The following is a 14,235-nucleotide window of genomic DNA, read 5'->3' as shown; positions in this document are numbered from 1 at the left end:
ACCAAGAACAGATGTCTGAGGAAAATTCCAGAGCAGACTCACGTCACACTTGGAGAATCTGAGTAAAGAGCTTATTCGTTTGTTTTTTAATTTTAATTTAAACCTCTTTTCTGATTATAAAAGTAATCATAGAAAATACCAACAGGCAAAGGCAAACAGAGGTATAACTAGTATACATATGTGTGTGACTACTGTTAACACTTTCCACTTGTTTATTTTAACATAGTTGAGATCAACCTGTATAAAACTTTGACATCTGTTTCCCAGTTAATGTTACATATTAGTATACAATTAATTTCCCATATCATTAAAAGCTACGTTAATGACGTCACCTTTAATGACAATATAAATACTCCCTCATTTGGAGACCACTGATTTATTTAACCGTCCTACTCTTGGCCATTGAGGTTGTAACTGCTTTTATTTTTTTTAATGTTTTTTTATTATATTATGTTAGTCACCATACAGTACATCCCTGGTTTCTGATGTAAAGTTCGATGATTCATTAGTTGCGTATAACACCCAGTGTACCATGCAATACGTGCCCTCCTTACTACCCATCACCAGCCTATCCCATTCCCCCACCCCCCTCCCCTCTGAAGCCCTCAGTTTGTTTCTCAGAGTCCATAGTCTCTCATGCTTCATTCCCCCTTCTGATTACCCCCCCTTTCTTTATCCCTTTCTTCTCCTACCGATCTTCCTAGTTCTTATGTTCCATAGATGAGAGAAACCATATGATAATTGTCTTTCTCTGCTTGACTTATTTCACTTAGCATTATCTCCTCCAGTGCCGTCCATGTTGCAGCAAATGTTGAGAAATTGTTCTTTTTGATAGCTGAGTAATATTCCATTGTATATATGGACCACATCTTCTTAATCCAGTCACCTGTTGAAGGGCATTTCAGCTCCTTCCACGATTTAGCTATTGTGGACAGAGCTGCTATGAACATTGGGGTGCATATGGCCCTTCTCTTCACTACGTCTGTATCTTTGGAGTAAATACCCAGTAGTGCAATGGCTGGATCATAGGGTAGCTCAATTTTTAAACCCAGAAGCACCTGGAGGCACACCACCCCTGCCCAGAGGCGAGGAGTCTCTGCAGCCTCGGGGCCTCAGGTTTATGGTAGGGCCCCCTCCCCAGCTTCACGGTCAGGCCATTCTGTAATTACAAGATGAAGAGCAGGAAGCCGCCTCCACGCCACCTCTTTGCCCACTTTTCCAGAATTAACATTTTAATAGCTAAAGAGCAGCGCTGTGATTCTCACGGACATAATGCTAGTCAATAAGATAGGTGATCTAAATTGTAGGGGAATCCATTTTTACTAGAATTCTATAAAGTTTATTGAACAAAATACAACCCATAAATCCTTTCTTTTCTTTTTGTCTTACCTTTGATCTGGACTATCTTCCTCCCAAACTCTTTTGATTGCAAGGATCAGAAACCACTCAAACGAGCTCAAATAAAAGGTTGGGGGTATTGCAAGGGTACACGGAGGCCCTGAGGGAAACCAGGAAGTATTGAATCAGGAGTCAAGAAGGACAGGAACCAAGGATTTGCTCTCTGGCTCTCTTTAATCGCCCGTGATTTCTCTGCTCTTCTCTGAGTGCCCCCACCCTTCTCCCTCCTGACTGGCTTCTCTGAGTCCCAGTTCCTTATACACTCAGCAAGTATATAGTCCCAAAATGGCTGCCCTTCTCCCACCTCTACGTGGCCTTCCAGTGCACATGCCCAGCATCAGACCACAACATCCTTCTGATCCCTGGTTCAGATTCCCCAAAGAGGGAATCTTATTGGCTGAGAAGAACATTGTGTCCCAATCCACACAGGCCATTGATTGTTCTCTGGCCAGCCCATAATCAGGCTGCTCCTGGCTCCCATGTCAGCATCTGGCCCGATCAGCGGTGACGAAGGAAGAAGGGTCACGTGGGCCCTGCTCACTCAGCAAGGCCTTGGGGGGACTGTAGATCCCTTCACAAGGGAATCCGAGCCAACCAGAAGCTCCTGTGTCTAATTCCTCGACCAAAGACTATAAACCGAGTCAGAGATTTTATTTCCACAGAGGTTCTAGAAACATTGTCTTCAGGAAAGTGCCAGCTAATGCTCTCTCTTCCCATAATCAGGCCAACAAATAACATGGTCCCTGGACATCACAAGCCCTGTGTGCCCTTAAGGGAGCCCCTGATTCCAGTCAGGAGCCTTGATCTGCCAGCAAATTCTTCAAAGTAGCCAGAATGTGTCTTTCCTGCAAGCTCCAGGGTACTCCACAAGCATCTTGGGATTGGACTGAGGGTGTCCTGCCAGGCATGCTGCTCCCTCGAGTCTTCCCCAGGATACTCATCACGCACCCCAAAGATTTCACAAGCCCAACCCCAAAAAAGCCACGCACAATGAGAGAAAGTGTTAATATATTAAACTTGTTTAAGTTAGAAACTTCTACCAGGGATGTACTGTATGGTGACTAACATAATATAATAAAAAAAAAATTTTAAAATAAATAAAATGTGCTACTGTTAAAAAAAATTAGAAACTTCTGTTCTTGATCATCTAATAGTAAGAGAGTGAAAACACAAGCCACAGAGCAGGAGAAGGCGCGTGCAATAGACCCATCCAACAATATACTACGGTTTACATCTAAGGAGAACTCCTGCAGATGTTTGTAAGTGCCACAGAAAAATGACCAAAAAGACTTAACCAGCACTTCCCCAAAGAGGCTTTTTAAATGGCTTACGAACGTACAGACATGTGCTTAACCTCAGCAGCCAGCAGGGCAATGCGCACGAGAAAACGCCATGAGACAGCGCCGTGCTTCATCAGAAGGCAGATGGCCAGGACCAAGTGTGGGAAGACCAGAGAGGCGGGAGCTCTCGCGCCGCTGGCGGGGAGAGGAAGTTAAGACACCCATTGTGTAAAGCTCGGTGACAATACCTATTAAAACAGAGCCATATACTTTCTGTAGGACCTGGCAATTCCACCCTTAGGTGTATGCCAGACAGAGATCCAGGCAACAGACTACTAGGAGGAAAGGCCAGAAAACTAGAAACGACCTAAAACTCCATCAGCAGCAGGTGGACACGTTGGGCTGTAATCGTACCGTGAAACAGTATATAGCAACACGAATAGATACGCCACCGCTACCTGCGGCGACAGGGATGGATCTCACAAGCCAAACAAGCCAGACACCAAAAAACACATGTTGTATGATTTCGTTTTTCTAAAGTACAACAACGGGCAAGACTAATCTATGGCGTTAGGAGATGAGATCATGGTCGTTTTGGAGGACGAGGCTGGGGAGTGGCAGGGAAAGGGCAAAGAGGGGATTCTGGGCGTCTGGTGATATCCTAGTTCTTCCTCTGGGTGGTGGTTACATGAGTGGGTTCCCGCTGGGGTTGTTCATCAAGCTCTATGCTTCTGACCTGGGCAGCTTCCTGAATGCACATTACACATCCATTCTCTAAATATTCATTGTTTACAAAGGTAACTACTGTACAACAGGATACACGTAACTGTCCCCAAACATTATTATCTTCCGTACGTGTATATGACTCCTGTGGACCAGAGAGGTCAAGTGATTTCCACAGAGTCGCACAGGTAGTCAGTGGTGTGCAAGTCCACCCAGATTTTAAGACTCCAAGGTCAGTAGTCTTTCTGTGATATTCTGATGCTTCCATCTATATATCAAAGCCTCAACCCGACCCCCTTTCCTGGCAAGACTGACAAAGCATGCCTCCCACCTCAGAGAAAGAAGAAACAATTGATATTCAAGACATGCTTGAGTCATGAACTAACCTTGATGTAATGACAGCTCTCTAGTGGGCATTAGCCAAACTCAACACTCAATTCTTTTGCCGTGCGTATGTAAGTTATTCCTGCAGCGACACCTCACCGAGAAGGCACCAAACCCAGGTGGCCCCCCTTGCAGCAGCCTGCCCAGACAGCCGCCGTGCTGCTGACCTCATGTCTGACGATGGCGGCCTGGGCCCTGGCCCCGGACTGCTCTTCCCAGAGCCACTGTCGCTTTAAGGATCACTTTGGTTCAACTTAAAACAAAAACAAAGGGAAGAAAGAGAGAGAGAAAATGTAAAATCGCACTGAATCAAAAAGGGACAGAGCATCGACTCCCTGGATTGCACCTGGACTCCATGCACCTCTTACGTTTGCGGAGTCTCGCGGGGAAAAAAGAACAGAGAGCTTTGTCCCAAGAAGAGTTTAACATCACAGAATTCATCGCGGTTGAAAGAAACTTTTAAAGTTTGTCTTCTAAGAGCAGAGAATGATAAAGACGACACGTGGAGAGCATTTTACAGGTTCTAAAGGCTTTTCACGTGTCTCTCTTGATTCTCCAGGCAATCATTTCAGGGAAGGTATTCTTAACAACCCTTTGAAAGACAAGGAAATCAAAACTCAGACCATTTGCCCAGTGGCTAAGTGGTGGCCTCCTGTGATTGGACTCGGGTGGGTTGAGTCCAAATCCCAAGGTCTTTCCACCCCCCCCTCCACACCATAAACCACCCTCCGCTCTGCGGGATCACCTGCAATGTGTCATCACTACTTCTTGAGCAGCCTTGGAGCCAGAGAGCATAGGGTTCCAAGACAGCCAGCTGAAGGACACGTTAGCCTAAGTCTGGCCGCTTCCATGCCGAACTTCGGTAGGTTTTTGCAGAGCTTCCCATGCATCCGTAACACACTGCGCTTGGACAGAGTACCCGTCAGTCAGTCCTCCCAGTTGGCAAGGTTTAACCCCTCAGGGGCCTTGCCCAGTTCGTTTGCGGCCCAGGTTTGCATGAAGAACATTGTAAAGTTAATGGTGAGTAAGTGGGAGCTGCATAAAGGATACAAGCCTAACATCCTTTGTTACTTCTCTCTGTGGACACAGTTGTGGCCCCCAGATGCCGATATCTACAAAGGACCCGCTGTGCTCCGGGGCGGACTCCCGCGAAGCCACAGGGCATCCCAGTCCGAAGGCCTGTGCCAGAAGATGGGCAGTGAGCTCACATAACCCACAGGTCCAGGATGAAGGCCTGTCCAGAAAAGGGATGGGGAGGTCCCACAGATTCCCCACTCCTTCCCCAGAGCGCCTCAGAGCCCGCCGAGGATAAGCCCGCTCAGAAGTGCCTCAGACCGGAAAATTCTCTGCCCAGACTGCTCCCCGCAGCAGAAAAGCAAAACCACCAGGAGCACATTAAGAGTTCCCTCCCCTCCCATCACCTCGCACCCGCCAGGCCGGGAGCCTGCCTTGGGATGAGGGAGGCCTACAGTCTATTTATACTATGTGGTGTGACACCAATTGCGTGTCCAACAGTGAGCTTTCTTGTTCACAGCCTAGCCCTAAACAACAGCCGAGGTGAAAGAGACTGCTGTTTACACACATGAGGAAGGGGAGCTGCGAACACTCTCCCTTGTGTTACCCAGCCAGCTGCTATAAAAAACAGCCTGTTTCCAGGGTTACCTTTCGGGGCACACATGGTCTGACAGCCCCGAACCAACTCTCTTCGCTGGGCAAACTGGAGACAGGCAATGTTCTAAGTATTGCTTCTGCTGCTGGACTGCCCCTACTACTCTGAAAAGTGTGCCCGCAGCGTCAGCTGGCTGGGATGGCCGGCTGGCTGGAGGCAGGTCAGGCCAGGAGCCAAACCCCAACTAGCCACTCAAGGCCCTTCCCGCGCCCAGTTTCCTGAAGTTGGGCTGATTGCACCCCAGAGGCCCCAGCTCTTCCTGGACGGAGCAGGGACTCACCCAGCAGCCCTGGGCACGCCAGGGGCTTGGTGAAAGTGGGCCCCACTGAATCTGCTCCCACGGCCGGGAGAACTGGGCCAGGCTGGCTTTCAAAGGAGCCAACCCACAGAACGTGGGTTCCAACCCTTTGGAAGTCTTCCCTATAGCCAGGTGACTGGGGGCTGGTGACTCCCCAGCCCTCTCTGCCTCTACAATCAAAAGGAAGAAAAATCCGGGCCTGGAAAAGTAGTTGCTGTGGGCTAGAGACCCGCACAGAACAGCAGACACCCAGACATCGTTCAGGGGCAAGTATTGACATTATCGACGGTCTGTGGACAGAGGCTGCATCAGGAGCCCCGGGGGTGACCGACGATCAGCCTCAAAGAAAGGCCCAGAAATAACGCATTACCTGTGCAGAACATTCTTCAAACCCTAGCCTGTGCCAGGGGCTGGAGCCTGAACGTCGCAGTCTTACCAGACAGAACACAAACCCTTCAGCCCATAGAAACATGTCCCACCACCAAGCAAGGGTGCCCTGGTCCAGTGTTCTCAACTAGAGCTGTGCCACCCCCTCCTGGGCCATTGGAAAATTCGGGGAGGGGAGCCGGGGTTGGCCGAGTACCCGAGGGATGCGACTGGCCTTGAGACAGTAAGCACCAGGGACGCCAAGGCTCCGGCAACGCTACGAATCGTCCTGCCTGGAATGCCGACACCTACCACCCCCCAGCCCTAATTCACTGCCTGGTCTGTCTTGTCTCCCTTGAATAAACATCACAGCCTCACGTGGTACCCTGCAGTTGGGGGGACTCGCCGGCAGCCGTGGAGAGGCTGTTTCTTCAGGCATGGTGCCAGTGGGCATGAGCAGCTGTGTGGAATAACGTCATAAGTGGGGGCCTCGGGACCCCTCGACGTTAGGTCCTGCCTGTGTGACCACGGTCAGCATCCCATTTGTACGTGTGGGTAAGCCCTTGCTCTTCCTTCATAGACTTATTGTGAGGGTTCAGTGAGAGAATGGGTTGGCGGGGCTGTGCTCAGTAAGGATGGCAATGTTCGCTATTTCAGAACTGTTAGCCCAGGAATCTAGATCTGAATTTGTCAGTAGCGGACACAGTGGGGTCAAGTGGAATGAAGATTGATTGAGCTTTAGAAAATCTATCAAATCCCAGATCTACTTTCTTACCCACAATGTCTGAGGCCAATCAGTTGACCTCTTCAGAGCTCTAGCTTTTCACATCTGAGAACATTCCAGACGTTCCTGAAATGAAGAACCTAGAGTGAGCTGCCTGCTGTTAGGAGCAGTCCAAAGTATCCACCACACATGTCATCTACGGAGAAGCATCTACAGCTAGACTATCACACCCCCAGCTCAGTGTTTTCTCCTTCACTTAGGATGACATCATTTCCTCCGTGATTAAAAGTAATCAATGCAAAAACATACAGAACGCTGTTCAAGCTCACTAATAATAAAAGATGCATATTAAAATACCAAGAGACCATTTTTCACATAACACGTTGGCACAGATTCAAAAGGCAGATGATGCTCAGTGTTGGTGAGGGAAACAGGCTTCTTATATATAAACACTGTGGGTGGAAATATTAATTGATACAATATTTCTAGAAGACAATATGGCAAGACATACCAAAAATTATATATGCGTATGCATATATACACACACATATATAAAGCAAATAATTAGTACTTACAAAATACGGTACGAAAATGTTTATTGCAGCATTCTTCCAATGGATAAAAATTGGGAATAGCCTGAATGTTCTTTAACTGGAGATTTGGTTAAATAAATAATGCCACATCCATTTACCAGAATCTAGGCAGTCATTACAGAACGTAAAATAGAGCTATACGCAGTCTCGAGGAAAGACGTTTAGATTAGATTACTAAGTGGTAAATAGCCAATTATTAGACAGTAGTAACGATGGTACATTCCCTTGTGGGGGAAAAAAGAAGGTTTTATAGCTGTATTTCACAAGTCCGAAAGAAAATACTCTGGATTCATTGGTTACCTAAGAGAAAGAGATGAGGCATTGGGGACAGAAAAGATTTTCAACATATACGTAGAGGTGCATTAAAGAGGTCCATTCTACCTGAATGCCAAGCAGTCAAGGGTTAAAATTCAGGCCAAACCCTACACATGATTTTATGTCACAACTTTATCCCAATTTTGATTAAGTTTCACTACAGTGAAATTCCAAGCGCTCACATGGAGTCCCGGAAGCCTGTTTCCGGACCATCAGCTCAGAGGGATGTCTGCCACCCTGTCACCTCCCATCCGTGTCCCCGAGGAGACGGTCACTTTCAACCGAGGTAGGGGAGAAGCAACATGCTTTGAAGGGAGTGTCTCACTTTTCTTTTTTTCCTCGTTCTTCTCATATTCTCTATTATGTCTGCAGCCAGGATCGTTGACCATAGCTGCTGTACGTAATTGGGGCGTTTTCTCCTTTTGAAACGTTGAGGCGGTAAAGCGGCCGTCCTGTCTCTTATTCGTCCTCACGAGATGTGAAGACTTCTCAGATCAGGCTTTTTCTTGAAAGATTCGTGGCCTAAAGAGAAGTAAACATTTCCAAGTAAACGCTGTTCTGGGGGCGGCTGGGTGGCTCAGTCGTTAAGCATTTGCCTTCTGCCCAGGGCGTGATCCCAGGGTCCTGGGATCGAGTCCCACATCAGGCTCCCTGCTCTGCTGGGAGCCTGCTTCTTCCTCTCCCACTCCCCCTGCTTGTGTTCCCTCTCTCACTGACTGTGTCTCTCTCCGTCAAATAAATAAATAAAATCTTAAAAAATAAATAAATAAATAAAAATAAAATAAAATCCAAATTGTCTACACTCATTACTAACATTTAAAAAAAAAACCATTCTGAAAGGTGGTTTTGTTTAATGTCATGAATGTTATTATAACAAACAATTCTAAAAAATGAGACTTCGTGACAATCTAATTATCTTCATCAATTGCTATCACAAATTACCATAGACTTAAACAACAAACATTTCTTTCTCACAGTGCTGGAGGCTGCAAAGCCAAGAGCAAGGTGCCCACAGATCCCAGGGCTTATTAAGGGCCCTCGTCCTGGTTTGCAGACAGCTGCTCCTTGCAGTGTCCTCGCTCAGCACGAAGAGACAGCTGCGTCCCTGGTCCCTTACAAGGAGTACTCATCCCAACATGGGCCCCACCCTGGTGACCCTAAGGACCTAGAAAGGTGTAATCTCTAAATACCATCACACTGCGGGGTCAGGGTCTCCATGTGTGAATTTGGGGGGGAATACAAACAGGTCATAGCACTAACCTACTTTTTTGTCTTTTTTTTTAAGACTTTATTTATTTATTTATTTATTTATTTATTTATTTATTTGTCAGAGAGAGAGAGCACAAGCAGGTTAGTGGCAGGCAGAGGGAGAAGCAGGCTACCTGCTGAGCAGGGAGCCCGACGCGGGACCCGATCCCAGGACCCTGGGACCATGACCTGAGCCGAAGGCAGGCACTTAACTGACTGAGCCACCCAGGCGCCCCTGTTATTTTTTAGATTTTCATAAAATTGTTGGTTCCCCAAGAAGATATAAGGATATAATGGTTTTTTCCCAAAGTCGTCTAGCTAGCGTATTGTCTCCTACCCTGCATATGAAGTGTCAGCTATTCCCCTATTTATTTAACTCTTCGAAAGTTCATAAATTTGTGCATAAAATTAACAACTTTCATTCTCATGGTTACTGTAGCACTTTGCTCTTACAATAATAAATGCACATTTGTACTTCAACTGATTGATAATATTTCAACATATAAAGCGCAAACGGGATTCCCACTCCAAGTTACATCTAGAGGGCTTGCCTCCCTTTCAAAATGAATGTGTAGCCATTAATAAACGTGAATGCCACGCCTTGCTCATAGCACTGCTGTGGTTGCGATTAGATACGATGAAATCCCACTACTGTTGATCACACACAAGTTTCAGGGTTGCCAGAAATGATGTTGGAGTTGGCATCAACTATCCGGCCCTCCAAAGGCCAAGTCCAAAGCTGATGCCAAACATCAGATTTGGACCAAATACCAAGGCCGAAGTTGGCCTTGAGCTCATCTCAAACTTATTCTTATCTTCATCGTTTGATTTTCTTACAAGAAGCAAGTATTTGTTTTATGGTTGAACAGATGTTTCTCTTAAAATCAACTAGCTCCCCATCCCTGAAAAAAACAAAGTATGGGTAGGTAGCAGTATTGAACTGGCCCTCCCAGTGGTTCCCAACCTTTTTGAATAGTGGTTGTTGATTGATTATTATTTGGTTGTGGATACGATCTTAGGGCTTGCAGTCTCCCCTGAGATCACCACCACTCAATGTGCCTCCCACTCAGAAGTCCTTCGTGGGGGCAGCTCTTTGCCCATCACCAGTGTCCCTCACTCCCACGTGCTGCAGGGACAGCTGGATCGGCCAGATCTGACGATGTCCAGCCCCTGTGTAAAAATTTCCAGAACTTCTCTCACTGACAGCGTAGAGCCTAATCCTTAGGGCAAGAGTTAACATCTCCCAAAAGATGGCCCCACCTTACGTTTCCCAGGCCCCCCTTCCCTCATAACCATGCTTCCAGCACCGTGGACTCTGTTCCTCCCATTCCCTTCCCCTCAGTGCTGTCCCTGGTGAATTTGTACTTGTCCTTCAAGATCCCTTGTCAACATCACCCTGTCCGTGAAGTCCTCTTCTGCCATGTTCCAGCAGAATTCGTCTGTCCTCACGGCCAGCATGAACAGAGGGCCCACCCCACTCACCTGCACGTTCCTGAAAACAGGGACCACATCATGGCCACCTTCAAGACCCAGCCTCCCACAAGGCTGTAGTAAATATGCCCTTCCAGCTAAAAGGATCTCAGCAAGTGTGGAAAGAAGAAATGAATGAATGAGCATAGATAATTAATCCCAAATCTTTGTGTGACTTTGACACCCACCCCTTCATATCAATACGAATGTTCTGAATAGGTTGCCAAAGTCAGAGTTGGAAATCACTAGACCATTGGTTTTCAAACGTCGTTCTCTGGAGACTGAGGGCCGCTGTGGGTGCCAGGAGACAGGGTGCCCTACTCACCCACTGCGCGTACAGCAGAACCTCTGGGCTCCTTACCTCCGGGTTCCTGGTGATGTGCCGGCAGGGGGGAAGTTGGCCGCTGCCGGAAAGAGGCTGAGAACCACTCCTGGTGAACAGGCCCAATCTGAGAAGTTCACCTATAACACGAGAACGTCATTGAAATAAAAGGTATTGGCTTGAGAGTGAAATTGGGGTTTCCTCTGAAACCAACTGTGTGCCCTCAGTCTCCCCACATATAAAGTAAGGCTACCGATGCCTGCCCGTGTGTGACTGTGAGTGGGGTAAGGGGGAAAAGGCGAGGTGTTACAGATACAAAGTTGGTGTGGCACCTGGGTGGCTCAGTCGGTTAAGCGTCTGTGACTTTGGCTCAGTCATGATCTCAGGGTCATGAGATAGATCCCTCTATCAGGCTCTGCGCTCAGCGGGGAGTTTGCTTCTCCCCCTGCCCCTCCTCCTTCCCCTGCTTGTGCTCTCATTCTCTCGTATAAATAAACAAAATCTTGTAAAAAAAAAATATGAAGTCTGTAAAGGGCACTGAAGTTTACGGTGATGGGTTTAACTTCTGTATTACCCTGTGTCATCTCTGCTCACACCAAGGTACAGAGACATTCACTTCCAGCACCCTGCAGGGCTCCCTCAAACCCCTTCCCACTATGTCTCCCCCACACACACACCAGCCAAAAGGAAGCACACTATTCTGACTTCTTTCCCCACTGATCAGTTTTGCCTGTCTGTAAACTTCACATAAGTTGAACCCCATGGCATGCTTTCTTTTGAGGCTGTCTCCTTTTACTTAACATAATATCTGGAGTTTAGCTCATGTGCTTGTATATTTTCTTTAGTTTCTTAAAACAGCCAAATAGAACATCAAAGAAGAAAAGAACTGGGGAAGCAGAAAACCCAAAAACATGCAAGGCGTTGTATTAGGAACTGAGTCTCAGGCCAGTAGACTGTAAGCTCCCTGAGAGTGAAAATGATGTCGTTTTCATTTCTTTTTTTGTATTTCCAGCCCTCAAAATTAGGCCTAGCTCATAATTGGGGCCGGACACATTTTGCCTGAATTGAAAATTGTTATGACTGCATAGACCATCTGGCCTTTTGGTTGCAGTGGGTTTTTTACCCACAGCCCAGTTGCACCCCCACCTCCCCAATGCAACCACCACCACCACCACCACCACCACCCCGCTGGACCCTGCCTTTTGTCTTTCTTCCCATGGGCTGTGCTCAGAGTGTGTCCCTGTTTGGGGCTCAGTTGCCTCGCTCCAGACGAGGACTCACCCAGTGGAGAGAAGGAGCAAGGAGGGAGAGGGGCTGTGTGGCACGAAGTCCTAGACAGAAAAACTCTCAGGAGAGGCTCCCTGGCCAGGCCAGGGCGGGGGAAAGAGCTGGAAGCAGCAAGCCCACATGCGGCTTTCAGGCAGGAGACAGAGGCAGACCCAGAGGGGCCCCGGTCTGGGCTCCAGACCCAGGAGCCACGAAGCCCCCCGGTCTCCCTCTGAGGCCCACGACCTTCCCTCCTCCGTGTGCACCACGGCCGAGTTGAGAGCTCGCCCAGCTGCTGGGGCGCACTGTCACCCCAGCTGTTACTGAGCAATGGGTTCCTGTTGCCAAGATATGGATTTGGTTTTAATAACAGTTAGTGCAAACACTGTAAATTTACTGCTGCGAGAGAGAGTTTTTGAAAACGTCCACTCTGGCTGTAATTTTTCAGCCTCGCCAGCTGTTTGTGCTCAGCTCATACCTGACATGGTGCTTTGAAATAGCAATCACTGTATTTATAAGAAGGCGAGGACTCATAAATATGTCACAAGTGGAATATACAACGCCATATTTCACCATTCTCTATTTTAAAATTGTGAGTTATGGCTGCAGAAATGCACACCCATTAAAGGTGATATGATGTATTTTCTGCCCTGTTCAGGAGTCCATCCATCATCGAGACAATAAAGAAAACCGCACTTACTTTTTTCCTGTCGTCTGTAATTTATGATCCCCAAAAAGCTGTAACCTTTTGGCAGGCTTTGCAGAAACCACTGCACTGTTAGCAACTAAATAACCTTTTATAAGGTTTTAAATGTGTTGCTATGGTCTCAATGCACTTGCTGTATTGATCCAGAAGATCTTGGGGAAAAAAAAAAAAGAAAGGTAGGGGAGGAACGGAAGATGATCTATAGCAGGATCGATAACGGCATATAGATTGTTGAAAGATGCGTCTAATGATTTTTGCCAGCCGTCATCCTTCAGCACGCCACGCCCTATCTCTTAGGCTTTGGTCTGGGCTGCAATTGATTGACCTTGCTTTCCTGCTGCCTCCTCCCTCCCTCCCCTCTGTCGAGCAGCCAGACAGGGAGAAACAGAATGTATCGGCCGCCACAGGCTATTTGCAGGAAAGCTCTGAGAATCTCGGAGCTGGAAGGGCCGGCAAGACTACCTCCGGACCCAGATAAGGAAACTGAGGCCCAGCAAGTGTCTATGACTTGCCCAAGGTCAAAAGGCAATTTGGGAGCAAGAGCTCAGACTCGGATTCCTGGTTTTCAGCGCACACGGTTCCCCAGTCTACCACTCCCCGTCTCACGTTTGCCCCTCAGGAAGAGGGCGTGCACCGAGCAGGGGATGCATTTCTGATGAGTTCTGCAGACCCAATAAATCTGCTTTGCAGTTAGGCGTCGGGAAGATGACAAGCCTGGGAATCAGATAAAACAGGGCTGAAGCTAGATGCCCCACCCCTCCCGCTCCTGCGGGGCAGTAACTAACCCGTCTGGGTCTCTGGACTCCACCTGTAAGACAGCAATCACAGTCTACCTTGTAAGGTGGAGGAGAAGATTAGATCTGGTGTCTGGGTGACACCGAGCTCAAAGTCATTGGCTGCCATTCTGCCCCATCGCTAGCATTTTCTGGATTCTTCTTCCTTGCCCTTTGCTCCCCCCTTATCCTCCAGGACAACAGCAACGGAAACTTCCAGGCAAGAGCCCGCTATAGGGGAAAGTAGGCCAATCTTTCCAACTAAAAAATCTTTGGTGCGGGAGCGCCTGGGTGGCTCAGTTGTTCAGCGTCTGCCTTCGTCTCAGGGCGTGATCCCGGCGTTCTGGGATCGAGTCCCACATCAGGCTCCTCTGCTGGGAGCCTGCTTCTTCTTCTCCCACTCCCCCTGCTTGTGTTCCCTCTCTCGCTGGCTGTCTACCTCTGTCAAATAAATAAATAAAATCTTTAAAAAAAAAAATCTTTGGTGTGGAGGCCTTTCCATGCTCATCACAGAGGAAGGCAGCCAAGGTGGACACGATTATTCCCCTCTCCCTAGGCATGTGCTGAGCCAAGCTCTGGGAAGTGTGGAGACCAGGTCTGTGCAAGTCCCTTTGGAGGAGCCCACGTGAGGCCATGGGTAATTGAGTTTTTAACACTATATTCTTGGTAGGGAAAATTTGAAGGTGAAAAAAAAAACGTT

Source organism: Ursus americanus, chromosome 27 (assembly GCF_024610735.1).
Source record: "Ursus americanus isolate L20-20 chromosome 27, mUrsAme1.1.p, whole genome shotgun sequence".
NCBI classification, from domain to species: domain Eukaryota; kingdom Metazoa; phylum Chordata; class Mammalia; order Carnivora; family Ursidae; genus Ursus; species Ursus americanus.
Note: the sequence above shows the minus strand (reverse complement) of the source record.